The sequence below is a fragment of the Canis lupus genome, chromosome 27 (assembly GCF_048164855.1).
Source record: "Canis lupus baileyi chromosome 27, mCanLup2.hap1, whole genome shotgun sequence".
In the NCBI taxonomy this organism is placed as follows: domain Eukaryota; kingdom Metazoa; phylum Chordata; class Mammalia; order Carnivora; family Canidae; genus Canis; species Canis lupus.
The window spans coordinates 5,927,443-5,940,705 of record NC_132864.1 but is presented as its reverse complement, the minus strand read 5'-3'; positions in this window follow the sequence as shown (position 1 = coordinate 5,940,705).

The window sequence follows — 13,263 nt, the reverse complement described above, 5'->3', positions numbered from 1 at the left end:
TGTATTTCCCCCTTAGGACTGCTTTTGCTGCATCCCAAAGATTTTGAACGGTTGTATCTTCATTCTCATTAGTTTCCATGCATCTTTATAATTCTTCCTTAATTTCCTGGTTGACCCTTTCATCTTTTAGCAGAATGGTCCTTAACCTCCACGTGTTTGAGGTCCTTCCAAACTTCTTGTTGTGATTTATTTCTAATTTCAAGGCATTATGGCCTGAGAATATGCAGGGGACAATCCCAAAATTTTGGTATCAGTTCAGACCCGATTTGTGACCCAGTATGTGGTCTATTCTGGAGAAAGTTCCATGTGTACTTGAGAAGAATGTGTATTCAGTTGAGTTTGGATGTAAAGTTCTGTAGATATCTGTGAAATCCATCTGGTCCAGTGTATCATTTAAAGCTCTCGTTTCTTTGGAGATGTTGTGCTTAGAAGACCTATCGAGTATAGAAAGAGCTAGATTGAAGTCACCAAGTATAAGTGTATTATTATCTAAGTATTTCTTCACTTTGGTTAATAATTGATTTATATATTTGGCAGCTTCCACATTTGGGGCATATATATTGAGGATTGTTAAGTCCTCTTGTTGAATAGATCCTTTAAGTATGATATAGTGTCCTTCTTCATCTCTCACTACAGTCTTTGGGGTAAATTTTAGTTTATCTGATATAAGGATGGCTACCCCTGCTTTCTTTTGAGGACCATTCGAAAGGTAAATTGTTCTCCAACCTTTTATTTTCAGGCTGTAGGTGTCCTTCTGTCTAAAATGAGTCTCTTGTAGACAGCAAATAGATGGGTCCTGCTTTTTTATCCAGTCTGAAACCCTGTGCCTTTTGATGGGGTCATTAAGCCCGTTCACATTCAGAGTTACTATTGAGAGATATGAGTTTAGTGTCATCATGATATCTATTCAGTCCTTGTTTTTGTGGATTGTTCCACTGAACTTCTTCTTAAAGGGGAATTTTAAGAGTCCCCTTTAAAATTTCTTGCAGAGCTGGTTTGGAGGTCACATATTCTTTCAGTTCCTGCCTGTCTTGGAAGCTGTTTATCTCTCCTTCCATGTTGAATGAGAGCCTTGCTGGATAAAGTATTCTTGGTTGCATGTTCTTCTCATTTAGGACCCTGAATATATCCTGCCAGCCCTTTCTGGCCTGCCAGGTCTCTGTGGAGAAGTCTGCTCTTACCCTAATACTCCTCCCCATAAAAGTCAGGGATTTCTTGTCTCTTGCTGCTTTAAGGATCTTCTCTTTATCTTTGGAATTTGCAAGCTTCACTATTAAATGTCGAGGTGTTGAACGGTTTTTATTGATTTTAGGGGGGGATCTCTCTATTTCCTGGATCTGAATGCCTGTTTCCCTTCCCAGATTAGGAAAGTTTTCAGCTAGAATTTGTTCAAATACATATTCTGGTCCTCTGTCCCTTTTGGCGCCCTCGGGAATACCAATTAAACGTAGGTTTTTCTTCCTCAGGCTGTCGTTTATTTCCCTTAATCTATCTGCATGGTCTTTTAATTGTTTGTCTCTTTTTTCCTCAGTTTCCCTCTTTGCCATCAACTTGTCTTCTATGTCACTCACTCATTCTTCCATCTCGTTAACCCTCGTCGTTAGGACTTCTAGTTTGGATTGCATCTCATTCAATTGATTTTTAATTTCTGCCTAATTAGCTCTAAATTCTGCAGTCATGAAGTCTCTTGAGTCCTTTATGGTTTTTCTAGAGCCACCAGTAGCTGTATAATAGTGCTTCTGAATTGGCTTTCTGTCATTGAATTGTAATCCAGATTTTGTAACTCTGTGGGAGAGAGGACTGTTTCTGATTCTTTCTTTTGATGTGAGGTTTTCCTTCTAGTCATTTTGCTCAGTGCAGAGTGGCCAAAAGCAAGTTGTATTGGGAAAAGAAGAAAAAGAGAGGGGAGAAAGAAGGAAAGAAAAGAGAAAGAGAAAAAAAAGGAAGAAAAAAACGAAAAAAAAAAGAAGAAAAAGAGAAAGAAAAAGAAAGGAGAAAAAAGGGGGTGGGGGAAGGAAACAAATCAAAAAGCAAAACAAAACAAAACAAAACAATCAAAAGAACAACGGGGGAATATCTTCTGATTCTGTGTACTTTAAGTCCCTTTGCTTCCCCTGGAAGTTGTCAGTCAGTCTAGCTGGTCTTCTGGGGAAGGGGCCTGCTGTGCTGATTTTCAGGTGTTAGCAGTTGGGGAAGCTGCTCTGCCCCCTGCCTGGTGCAGGGCTCAGTGGGTGTTGTTTACCCCGTGAGGCCCCAGGAGCAACAGCCCTAGTGGCGGGGCCAGCTCTGGAAACCTGGATTCAGCCCCGGCAGGAACTCCGGAGCTCTCCGTCTGCAGGGCCTGGAGGCTCCGGGGCGGGGCCGCTGATCTGCTCAGCTGGGGCAGGAGCGTCCTCACTGTCCTGGGCCCTCCCGGCCTCTGCCTGTCCCGGGGGAGGCCGGATTCTGGGCTGTGTCCCGGCGCCCTGTGCTGCGGCCTGCTCTGTTGGATTCACGCTCCCGCCCTGCAGCCCCCTACGCGGAGCCGCCCCCGAGCCCCTCCGAGCTGCTCCGGGTCTCCCGTGCGCGCTGCAGCCCTTAGGGGGCTCGGCGCACTCTCCTGGGTGCGCAGTTGCTGTTACTGTCCCGGGGAGCCCGAGGGCATCCTCGCCCTCCTGGGTCCTGCTCCAACTCCCTGCGAGGCCTTTCCACCCGGGAAGGTTGGTGCAGCTCCTGCGTCTCTGGGACGGGGCTCTCCTGTCCTGGGGACACTCATCCCGGCCTCAGCCCGGCTCCTTGCGGGGCCCCTCCCCCTTGGAGGCCTTTGTTTCTTTATTTCTTTTTCCCCGTCTTCCTACCTTGATAGAAGCGCAAACTCTTCTCACTGTAGCATTCCAGCTGGTCTCTCTTTAAATCTCAGGCCTAATTAATAGATTTTCAGGATAATTTGAAGGTTTTCTAGGTAATTTGGTGGAGACAGGTGATTTGGAGACCCTACTCTTCCGCCATCTTGCCCCTCCCCCTTCTCATTTCGATTCTTGATGCGATTCGAATCTTTTCACTTTGCTTCAATTCGATTCTACTCTATTCATTTCAAATCGATTCGATTCTTTTTGATTCGATCTATTCAATTATTTTCTTTTTGGTTCGATTCGATTCAATTCTTTTTGATTTGATTCGATTCTTTTCCAGTCGATCTGATTAGATTCGTTTCGAAATTTTTCAATTCAATTCGATTCGAATCTATTCGATTCTTTTCGATTCAATTCGATTCAAATTCCTTTCTTTTCAAATTGATTTGATTCGATTAGATTCTTTTTGATTCCATTTGAATCGATTTTTTCGATTCAATTCTTTTAGATTCGATTAAATTCGATTTTTTTCAATTCGATTCTTTTCGATTCTATTCTATTCGATTCGATTGAATTCGATTTGAATCTATTCGATTAGATTCTTTTCAATTTGATTCTTTTCGATTTGATTTGATTTGGTTCTTTTCGATTCGATTCGATTCTTTTCAATTCGATTCTGTTCTTTAAGGTTCAATTCGATTTTTTTTGATTCAATAAGATGCTTTTCGATTCGATTCGAGTCGATTCTTTTCGATTCGAATCGACAGTTTTCTATTCTTTTAGATTCCTTTTGATTCGATTCGATTCTTTTCGATTCGATTCTATTCTTTTACATTCGATTCGATATTTTCTTTTCTTTTTAAATTTATTTATGATAGTCACAGAGAGAGAGAGAGGCAGAGACATAGGCAGAGGGAGAAGCAGGCTCCATACACCAGGAGCGCGACGTGGGATTCGATCCCGGGTCTCCAGGATCCCGCCCTGGGCCAAAGGCAGGCGCTAAACCGCTGCGCCACCCAGGGATCCCCCGATTCGATATTATCGATTCTATTCGATTCTTTTTTATTAGATTTTTTCGATTCTTTTCGATTCAATTCGATTCGATTCTTTTCAATTTGACTTGATTCTTTTCTATTCAATACGATTCGATTTGATCCTTTTCGTTTTGATTTGATTCTTTTCGATTCGATTCAATTTTTTTCGTTTCGATTTGATAGTTTTTGATTCGTTTCTTTTTGATTCAATTCGATTCGAATCTTACGATTTGAGTCTTTTCGATTTGAATTCCTTTCTTTTCCAAACGATTCGATTCAATTCTTTTCGATTTGATTCGATTCAATTCTTTTCTTTTTTTTTTTTTTTTTTTTTTTTAATTTTTTTATTTATTTATGATATTCACAGAGAGAGAAAGAGAGAGAGGCAGAGACATAGGCAGAGGGAGAAGCAGGCTCCATGCACCGGGAGCCCGACGTGGGATTCGATCCCGGGTCTCCAGGATCGCGCCCTGGGCCAAAGGCAGGCGCCAAACCGCTGCGCCACCCAGGGATCCCGATTCGATTCTTTTCAATGTGATTCGATTTGATTGGATTTTTTTATTTGATTTGATAGATTTCGATTCGTTTCTTTTCGATTTGATTCGATTCGAATCTTTCAATTCAATTGTTTTCGATTCGATTCAATTCAATTCTTTTCGATTCGATTTGATTCTTTTCGATTCTTTACACTTCCATTCGATTTGATTCTTTGATTCCGTGCGATTCGATTCGATTATTTCTGAATCGCGTCGATTCGATTCTTTTCGATTCAAGGTTTTTCGATTTGAATTCCTTTCTTTTCAAATGGATTTGATTCAATTCGATTCGATTCTTTTCTATTCAATTCGATATGATTTTTTCAATTTGTTTCGATTTGATTCTTTTAGATTAGATTCGATTCGTTTTTTTCAATTCAATTCGATACTTTTTGATTCGATTCTTTTCGATTCAATTCAATTCTTTTTGATTCGATTTGATTAGATTCCTTTCAATTCGATTCTTTTCGATTTGATTTGATTTGTTTCTTTTCGATTCGATTTGATTCTTTTCAGTTCAATTCGATTTTTGTGATTTGATTCGATTCTTTTTCATTTGATTTGTTTTGATACTTTTCCATTGGATTTGATTCGATTCTTTTCGATTTGATTCCTTTTGATTCTTTTCGATTCAAATTGATTCAATTCGATTCTTTTCGATTTAATTCGATTCTTTTCGATTCGAATCAATTCGATTCGATACTTTTTGATTCGATTCGATTTGATTCAATTCTTTTCTATTCGATTTGATTCGATTCATCCTTTTCGATTTGATTCGATTCTTTTCGATTCGATTCAATTCGATCTTTTCCGATTCGATTCGATTCTCTTCGATTTGATTCGATTCAATTCAATTATTTTCGATTTGATTCAATTCAATTCCATTGTTTTCTATTGTAGTCTATTCGAATCGATTATTTTCAATTCGATTCGATTATTTTCTATTTGATTCGTTTCGATTCGAATATTTTTATTCGATTCGTTTCGATTCGATTCAATTCGATTATTTTCGAGTTGATTCGATTCGATTATTTTTGGTTCTATTCGTTTCTATTCGAATCATTTCAATTCGACTCGACTCGATTATTTTTGATTCGATTCGATTCTATTTTCGATTCGACTCGTTTTGATTCGTTTATTTTCGATTCGATTCGTATCAATTCGATTCGATTCGAGTATTTTCGATTAAATTCGTTTTGATTTGAATCGATTCAATTATTTTTGATTCGATTCGTTTTGATTCGATTATTTTCGATTCGATTCGTTTCAATTCGATTCGATTCGATTATTTTCAATTCGAATCGATTATTTTCTATTTGATTTGATTCGATTATTTTTGATTCGATCATTTCGATTCTATTCGTTTTGATTCAATTCAATTCGATTATTTTAGATTTGTTTTGATTCGATTCGATTTGATTTTTTATTCAATTCATTTCGATTCGATTATTTTCTATTCAAATCGTTTCGATTCGATTCAATTCGATTATTTTTGATTCGTTTTGATTCCATTCGATTATTTTTTATTCAAATCGTTTCGATTCGATTCAATTCGATTATTTTTGATTTGATTCCTTTCGATTTGGTTATTTTCGATTCGATTCGATTCCATTCGATTACTTTTGATTCGATTCGTTTCGAGTCGAATTGATTCGATTATTTTCCGTTCTATTCATTTCGACTAGATTCGATTAGATTATTTTCGATTCAATTCTTTTTGATTCGTTTATTTTTTATTCGATTCGGTTCCATTTTTTTCGATTCGATTCGATTCGATTATTTTCTATTCGATTCATTTCGATTCGATTATTTTTGATTCGATTCGTTTTGATTCGATTCGATTCGATTATTTTCGAGTTGATTCGATTCGATTATTTTCAGTTCTATTCGTTACAATTAGATTCGATTCGATTATTTTTTTTAAGATTTATTTATTTATTTATTCAGAGAGAGCGAAGAGAGAGGCAGAGACACAGGCAGAGGGAGAAGCAGGATCCATGCAGGAAGCCCGACGTGAGACTCGATCCTGGGTCTCCAGGATCACACCCCGGGCTGTAGGCAGCGCTAAACCGCTGCGCCACCGGGGCTGCCCGATTCGATTATTTTCGATTCAATTCATTTCGATTCGTTTATTTTCGATTCGACTCGTTTCAATGTGATTTGATTCGATTATTTTCTATTCAATTCGTTTCGATTCAATTTGATTCAATTATTTTTGATTCGATTCATTTCGATTCGATTCGATTTTTTTATTCGATTCTGTTGAATTTGATTAGATTCTTTTCGATCGACACATTTTGTATATGTGCTGCCGAAGCGAGCACCGATCGACACATTTTGATTCATTTCGATCGATTCATTTCGATCGATTCGATTCGATCCTTTTCGATTCGATCCTTTTCAATTCGATTGGATTTGATTCTTTTCAATATGATTCGATTTTTTCGATTCGATTCTTCTTTATTTGATTTGTATCGATTCTTTTCGAATAGATTTGATTCGATTCTTTTCGATTCGATTCGATTCTTTTCAATTTGATTCGATCTTTTCCGATTCAATTCTATTCTTTTTGATTCGATTCTATTCGAATCAATTCTTTTCGATTCGATTTGATTCAATTCGATTATTCTCGATTCGATTCAGTTCTATTCGATTCATTTTTTTCGAATCGATTCGATTCTTTTCGATTCGATTTATTTGGATTCGATTCTTTTCGATTCGATTAGAGTCAATTCCTTTCAATTCGATTATTTTCGATTCATCGATTCGATTCTTTTCTATTCGATTCAATTCTTTTCGATTCGATTCTTTTCGATTCAATTCGATTCGATTTGATTTTTTCAACTTGATTCGATTCTTTTCAAATCGATTCGATTCTTTTCGATTCGAACCGTTTCTTTTCTATTCGATTTGATTCGATTCGTTCCTTTTCAGTTCGATTCGATCCTTTTCGATTTGATTTGATTCTTTTCTATTCGATACAATTCGATTCGATCTTTTCGATTCGATTCGATTCTTTTCAATTCGATTCGATTCGATTCTTATATTCGATTCGATTCCATCTTTTTCGATTCGATTCGATTCTCTTCGATTTGATTCGATTCGATTTTTTTCGTTTTGATTCGATAGTTTCTATTCGTTTCTTTTCTATTAGATTCGATTCGATTCTTTTCGATTCGAGTCTTTTCGATTCGAATTTCTTTCTTTTCGAATCAATTTGATTTGATTCTTTTCAATTTGATTCGATTCTTTTCGATTCGATTCGATTCTTTTTTTATTCGATTCGATTCTTTTCGAGTTGATTCGTATCAATTCGGTTTCTTTCGAATCGATTCGATTCTTTCGATTCGACTCTTCGATTCGATTATTTTGGATTCAATTCTTTTTTATTCGATCCTTTTTGATTCGATTCGATTCTTTTCAATTCGATTCGATTCCATTTTTTTGTTTCGATTCGTTTTTGATTCGTTTCTTTTTGATTCGATTCAATTCGATTTTTTTCAATTCGGTACGATTTTTTCGTTTTGATATGATAGTTTTCAATTCGTTTCTTTTCGATTCTATTCGATTCGATTCTTTTTGTTTCAATTCGATTTGATTTGAATCTTTCAATTCAAGTCTTTTCGATTCGAGTTCCTTTCTTTTAGAATCGATACTTTTCTATTCTTTTCAATTCGATTCGATTATGTTTGATTCGATTCCATTTGATTCGTTCGTGTTTCGAATCTATTCTTTTTGATTCGACTCTTTTTGATTCGATTCATTTGGATTCAATTCTTTTCAATTCGATTCAATTCGATTCTTTTCGATTCGATTCGATTTTTTTTCGAATCGATTTGATTTTTTCGATTCGATTCATTTGGATTGGATTATTTTCGATTCGATCCTTTTCGATTTGATTCGATTCTTTTTTTAATTTTTTATTTTATTTTATTTATTTATGATATGCACACAGTGAGAGAGAGAGAGAGGCAGAGACATAGGCAGAGGGAGAAGCAGGCTCCATGCACCTGGAGCCCGACTTGGGATTCGATCCCGGGTCTCCAGAATCGCGCCCTGGGCCAAAGGCAGGCACTAAACCGCTGTGCCACCCAGGGATCCCGATTCGATTTGATTCTTTTCAATTCGATTCTTTTTTATTCGATCCGATTCTTTTCTATTCGATTTGATTTGATTCGATCCTTTTCGATTCTTTTCGATTTGATTTGATTCTTTCCTATTCAATACAATTCGATTTGATCCTTTTCGATTCGATTCGATTCTTTTCAATTCGATTCGATTCGATTCTTTTTTTTATTTTTTATTCGATTCTTATATTCAATTTGATTCGATCTTTTTGATTCGATTCGATTCTCTTTGATTCGATTCGATTTGATTTTTTTCGTTTCCATTCGATAGTTTTCTATTCATTTCTTTTCTATTCAATTCGATTCGATTCTTTTCGATTCAATTCGATTCGATTCGAATCTTTCTATTCGAGTGTTTTTTATTTGAATTCCTTTCTTTTCGAATCGATTCGATTCGATTCTTTTTGATTCGATTCAATTCGATTCTTTTTGATTTGATTCAATTATTTTCACTTCCATTCGATTAGATTCTTTTGATTTGGTGCGATTTGATTCGATTTTTTTCGATTTGATTTGATTCGATTCTTTTCGATTCAAGTCTCCGATTCGAATTTCTTTCTTTTTGAATCAATTTGATTCGATTCTTTTAAATTTGATTTGATTCGATTCGATTCTTTTTGAATCGATTCGATTCTTTTCGATTTGATCTGATTCTTTTCAATTCAATTCAATTCGATTCTTTTTGACTCGATTCGATTCTTTTCGATTTGATCTGATTCTTTTCAATTCAATTCGATTCTTTTCGTTTCGATTTGATTCTTTTCTATTTGATTTGATTATTTTCTATTCAATATAATTCGATTTGATCCTTTTCGATTCTATTTGATTCGATTATTTTTTTATTCGATGCTTATATTTGATTCGATTCGATCTTTTTCGATTCGATTCGATTCGATTTTTTCATTTCCATTTGATAGTTTTCTATTCGTTTCTTTTCTATTCGATTCGATTCAATTCTTTTCTATTCGATTCGATTCGATTTGAATCTTTCTATTCGAGTGTTTTTGATTTGAATTCCTTTCTTTTCGAATCGATTCGATTCAATTCTTTTCTATTCGATTCAATTTGATTCTTTTTGATTCGTTTCGATTCGATTTGATTATTTTCACTTCCATTCGATTCTTTTGATTCAGTGCAATTCGATTCGATTTTTTTTTATTCGATTCGATTCGATTCTTTTCGATTCGAGTCTCTTCGATTCGAATTTCTTTCTTTTCGAATCGATTTGATTCCATTCTTTTCAATTTGATTTGATTTGATTCGATTCTTTTCGATTCGATTCGATTCTTTTTGAGTCGATTAGATTCGAATCAATTCGATTTTTTTCAAATCGATTCGATTTTTTTCGATTCGTCTCTTTGATTCGATTCTTTTCGATTCAATTCAATTCTTTTGATTCGATCCTTTTCGATTCGATTCGATTCTTTTTGATTCAATTCGATACTTTTTGGTTCGATTTGATTCGATTCTTTTCGATTCGATTCGATTCTTTTCTATTCTTTTCAATTTGATTCGATTCGATTATTTTCAATTCGATTCAGTTCGATTCGTTTTTTTTGAATCGATTCATTCTTTTTGATTCCACTCCTTTCGACTCGACTCGATTTGATTCGATTCTTTTCGATTCGATTAGATTCTATTCTTTTCGATTTGATTCAATTCTTTTTGATTCGTTTCTTTTCGATTCTATTCGAATCTTTTCGATTCGATTCGATTCTTTTCGATTCAATTCGATTCGATTCGAAACTCTTCGATTCAATTGTTTTTGATTCGATTCGATTCGATTGTTTTCGATTCGATTCAATTCTTTTCAATTCGATTCGATTCTTTTCGATTCCTTTTGTTTTTTTCAATTCGATTTTTTATTTGATTTGTTTCGATTATTTTCTATTTGATTCTATTCTTTTCATTTCGATTTGATTCTATTTGATTCATTTCGAATCGATTCGATCCTTTTCGATTTGATTCGATTCAATTTTTTTCATTTCGATATGATAGTTTTTGATTCGTTTCTTTTCGATTCTATTCGATCCGATTCTTTTTGTTTCGGTTCGATTTGATTCGAGTCTTTTCAATTCAAATTCCTTTCTTTTAGAATTGATTCAATTCGATTCTTTTTGATTTGATTTGATTCGATTCGATTCTTTTCACGTCCATTTGATTTAATTCTTTTGATTCGGTGCGTTTTGATTCTATTTTTTTTCGATTTGATTCGATTCGATTCGATTCCTTTCGATTTGATTCGATTCAGTTTTTTTTATTCGATTTGATTCTTTTCGATTCGATTCGATTCTTTCCGATTCGATTCGATTCTTTTCAATTCAATTCGATTCGATTCTTTTCGTTTCAATTTATTTTTTTTTTAAGATTTATTTATTTATTCATTCAGAGAGAGCGAGATAGAGGAAGAGACACAGGCAGAGGGAGAAGCAGGCTCCATGCAGGAAGCCCGATGTGGGACTCGATCCTGGGTCTCCAGGATCACACCCCGGGCTACAGATGGCGCTAAACCGCTGTGCCACCGGGGCTGCCCCTTTTCGTTTCAATTTGATTTGATACGATTCTTTTCTAATCAATTCTTTTCTATTCAATTCTTTTCACTTCCATTCAATTCGATTCTTTTGATTCGGTGCGATTCGATTCAATTTTTTTTCGATTCGATTCTTTTCGATTCGAGTCTTTTCGATTCGAATTGCTTTCTTTTCGAATCAATTTGATTCGATTCTATTCTTTTTGATTCCATTCGAATCGATTTTTTTCAATTCTTTTAGATTCTTTTTTTTAGATTCTTTTTAATTCGATTTTTTTCGATTTGATTCGATTCTTTTCTATTCGATTCGATCCTTTTTATTCATTTCGAATCGATTCGATCCTTTTCGATTCGATTCGATACAATTTTTTTCGTTTCAATGATAGTTTTCGATTCGTTTCTTTTCGATTCTATTCGATTCGATTCTTTTTGTATCGATTCAATTCTTTACACTTCCTGTTTATTCGATTCTTCTGATTTGGTGCGATTCGATTTTTTCGATTCGAGTCGATTTGATTTTTTGATTCAAGGTTCCTCGATTTGAATTTCTTTCTTTTCGAATCGATTTGATTCGATTCTTTTTGATTCGATTCGATTCTTTTCGATTTGATTTGATTCTTTTCGATTCAATTCGATTCGATTCTTTTCGATTTGATTCGATTCTTTTCTATTCAATTTGATTCGATTCGATCCTTTTCGATTTGATTCAATTCTTTTCGATTTTATTTGATTCTTTTCTATTCGATAAAATTCGATTCGATCCTTTTTGATTGGATTCAATTCTTTTCGATTCGATTCGATTCTTATATTCGATTTGATTCGATCTTTTTCAATTCGATTCGATTCTCTTCAATTTGATTCGATTCAATTTTTTTCATTTCCATTCGACAGTTTGCTATTTGTTTCTTTTCTATTCAATTCTATTCTTTTCGATTCGATTCAATTCGATTCGAATCTTTCTATTCGAATGTTTTTTATTTGAATTCCTTTCTTTTCGAATCGATTCGATTCAATTCTTTTTGATTTGATTCGATTCGATTCTTTTTGATTCGATTCGATTTGATTATTTTCACTTCCATTCGGTTAGATTCTTTTGATTCGGTGCAATTCGATTCGATTTTTTTCGATTCAATTCGACTCGAGTCTTTTCTATTTGAATGTCTTTTCAAATCGATTCGATTCAATTCTTTTCGATTTGATTCGACTCTTTTTGATTCAATTCGATTCGATTCTTTTCGAGTCTCTTCGATTCGGTTTTTTCGAATCGATTCGATTCTTTTCAATTAGACTCTTCAATTCGGTTATTTTGGATTCGATTCTTTTCGATTCGATCCAATTCTTTTTGATTCGATTTGATTCTTTACGATTCGATTCGATTCGGTTCTTTTCTATTCAATTCGATTCGATTATTTTCTATTCGATTCGATTCAATTTGATTCGTTTTTTTCTAAATGATTCGGTTCTTTTCGATTCCACTCCTTTCGACTCGATTCATTTGGATTCGATTCTTTTCGATTTGATTAGATTCGATTCTTTTCAATTCGATTCGATTTGATTCTTTTTAATTCGTTAATTTTTTATTCCATTCAAATCTTTTCGGTTCGATCAGATTCTTTTCCATTCAATTCGATTTGATTCGAAACTCTTTGATTCAATTCTTTTCGATTCGATTCGATTGGATTCGATTCGATTGTTTTAGATTTGATTCAATTCAATTCTTTTCGATTCGATTCGATTCCTTTCAATTCGATTCGATTTTTTCTATTTGATTCTTTTTTATTTGATTTGTTTCGATTCTTTTTGATTCGATTAGATTCGATTCTTTTCGATTCGATTAGATTCAATTCTTTTTGATTTGTTTCTTTTTGATTCCATTCGAATCTTTTCAGTTCAATTAGATTCTTTTCGATTCAATTCGATTCAATTCAAAACCCTTCGATTGAATTCTTTTCGATTCGATTCTTTTTGATTCAATTCGATTCGCTTAGATTCTTTTCGATTCGATTCGATTCAATTGTTTTCTATTCGATTCCTTTTTATTTGATTTGATTCAATTATTTTTGATTCGATTCTATTCGATTCTTTTCAATTCGATGCAATTCGATACATTTCAATTCAATTCAATTCGATTCGATTTTTTTCTTTTCGATACAATAGTTTCGGTTTCGTTGTTTTCGATTCTATTCGATGCGATTCTTTTTGTTT